This window comes from Otolemur garnettii, unplaced genomic scaffold, assembly GCF_000181295.1.
Source record: "Otolemur garnettii isolate 467f Iridium unplaced genomic scaffold, OtoGar3 scaffold00014, whole genome shotgun sequence".
NCBI classification, from domain to species: domain Eukaryota; kingdom Metazoa; phylum Chordata; class Mammalia; order Primates; family Galagidae; genus Otolemur; species Otolemur garnettii.
This window is the reverse complement of record NW_003852409.1, coordinates 150,815-153,819: the sequence shown is the minus strand read 5'-3', so window position 1 is coordinate 153,819 and position 3,005 is coordinate 150,815.

Sequence of the window (3,005 nt, the reverse complement as noted above, 5' to 3'; positions counted from 1 at the left end):
TTTTTTTTTTGAGACAGAGTCTCACTATGTTGCCCTTGGTAGAGTGCTATGATGTCATAGCTCACAGCAACCTCAAACTCTTGGGCTTAAGCGATTCTCTTGTCTCAGCCTCTCAAGTACCTGGGACTATAGATGCCTGCCACAATGCTCGGCTTTTTGTTGTTGTTGTAGTTGTCATTGTTGTTTAGCAGGCCTAGGCCAGGTTCGAACCCACAAGCCTCAATGTATGCCACTGGTGCCCTAACCACTGAGCTATGGGTGCCAAGCTATGTCCTGGAAATTTTAAGTAAGATTTCTAAAAACAGTACAGTCTGTTTTGTTGTAATTTCATTTAGAGAAAGCTTAAAACATGAAGAGTAGATGAATAAGTCAAGTTAGATTTTTCCAGTTGAATGATACTTGAATCTCTGGAGCAGAAATCTAGAATTTGTTGGTTGATTGCTAAGACTCAGAATCCTCTTAGCACATTTCTTTGCAGAAATCCTGCAAAGGGTTTATATAAACCCTGGTATGCCAGGAGCAATTGAGAGGCAGTTAGCCTGCAAGTAATGTAATTAAAACTCAGAGAGAGATCAAATTCCAGAATTTAGCACTGGATAAGGCTCAATATGTTTTCATGCCCTGCTCTAAAGTCAGACATTTAAAAAAATTACTTCTGCTAATATGAAAGGAAGAGATCCCTGAAAAAGCAGTAAATGGGAGCAGAACCAAAAAATTAGACTTAAATGCTGAGTCTCTCTTTTGGACAGTAATTGCAGTGACAGTTAACTTAAAAAGTAAAGGCAAGGTTGAGGGGGGCAAGATTTTAACAAAAAGAAAGCTACCTGTCACTGTTAGTATAGAATAAACAGATGCATAGTTGGATACATATATATATATATGTAAAAAAGTATATATGTGTATATGTAACTGATTGAGTTTAAATGATTTTTAACTTCAATATATAGTATTTGGATCATCATGACCGGTAGACTTTTCAAAAGACTGATTTGGGAAGGGGTTGTTAATATGTTAGAAAACAGGACCAGATTTCAGGCTGATCAAACAAATATGTAGAATACCTACTATGCACAAGGGCCTGTACCAGTGTCCTTAAAGGATCTAAAAGAAGTATAAGGTTTGTATCTTTTATCTGAATATCAGAGTATATTGAGAGAACTTATAAATCCATGTGCCAACATGTATGCTTGAATTCTATTTTGCCAGCTTGTTTTTGGTCGAGGATACCCATCTGAGATGTGACTTCTGTGTAGCCCCTTGTGACCCCAGGTTAACTATTTTAACCCCTTGGAATGTACTGACAGTAGTTGATCCACTCCCTGATCATCAGCTTTTATACTTAATTAGGAAGCGCTGGTTAGATCATTGAAGCATGAGGCTCAATTCTTAAACTGCTTTATGCTAGTTTTTCTATTTTTAGTGGAGATGGGATTTCACTCTTGCTTAGGCTGGTCTTGAACTCCTGAGCTCAGGGGATCCTCCCACTTTGGCCTCCTAGAGCATTAGGATGATTACAGGCATGAGCCACTGTACCTGGTTATAATATTTACTTCTTTATTAATTAATTAAATAACACATTCAAGCAGTGATCCTTATAGCTATTATAAATTCAAGAGAGTGATAAGTTAAATGATACTTCAGTATATCTGTAACAACTGTGTTATATGACAATATGTGTTTTTTGTTTTTGTTTTGTTTTTAGAGACAGTCTCACTCTTTCACCCTTGGTAGTGTCATGTCGTCACATAACTCACAGCAACCTCCAACTCCTGGGCTTAGGCGATTCTCTTGCCTCAGCCTCCCAAGTAGCTGGGACTATAGGTGCCTGCCACAATGCCTGGCTATTTTTTGTTGCAGTTTGTCCAGGACCGAGTTTGAACCTGCCACCCTCAGTATATGGGGCCAGTGCCCTACCCACTGAGCCATAGGCGCTGCCCAATATGTGTGGTTTTTATTAGTGATAAAGTCATTGTTAATAATGTGTCTCAAAAATATGGCTTCCTTCTAGGTATTTATTCTGCTTCCAATCTATATACAGTTTATCAATTGGGTAATTTCTCTCATAAGTATTGTTGCCAAGTAACATAGTTTGCATGCTCTCTTAATTAGGTTAGGAGGGGTTAACCAAAGTCAAATCTATTATATAAGAAGGGGTTTTGTTAACCTTAGTTTTTAATTTTGTTAATCTTATGGTCTTAAGTTGATTTGTTGGTTGATTGCTAAGTTTTTATTTATGGCATTATATTTATTTAGTATCTTCTTTTTAGAAGATTTTTCTTATTCCAAGATTATTTTTTGAAACCTACATTTTCTTCTCAGTCTGATTTGTTTTTAATTTTAACCTCATTAAAAGAATTTTTTTTAGAGATGGTGTCTCACTAATGTTGCCCAGGCTGTTCTTGAACTTTCCTGGCTTCAAGCAGTCATCCTGGCTCAGCCTCCTAAAGTGCTAGAATTATAGGTGCGATCCATGCTGCCCAGCCTTGGTTTCAATTTTTATATTATATAGACCTTTGAGCCATCTTTTTGTGTATGATGTGAGGTAGGAATCAAATCTTTTTAAAATGGGTAATCAGTTGTTCCAATCATTTATTGAATAATAATTTGTTTTCCTCTTATTTAGAAATGTCACTATTATGTAGTGGTTGTTATTAGGATGTAGTCCTTCAGATTAACAGATGGCTTGCTATGTTAACAAAGTAATAAAAATATTTAAAAGCTTATATGATTATAGGTTAGATTGTGTTTCTTACATGCTAAGAATTTATAGGATTAGTTTTTTTTCTCAAAGTATATGTAGTCTGAAAAGGAATCTAACTTTTTTCTTAATAGAAGTTTGCCTTATTGAAGGATTTTTGTTCATGCCCCTGGTCTTACTTTAAAAGGAGACCACTCAGTATAGTGGAAAGTGATAAATTAGGGATTTGAATAGTGGAGTTCTAGTTTCAGACTTCCCACTTCACTGACTGCTACTCTCTGTGAGTCAGCTTCTCTCTCTCTTTCTT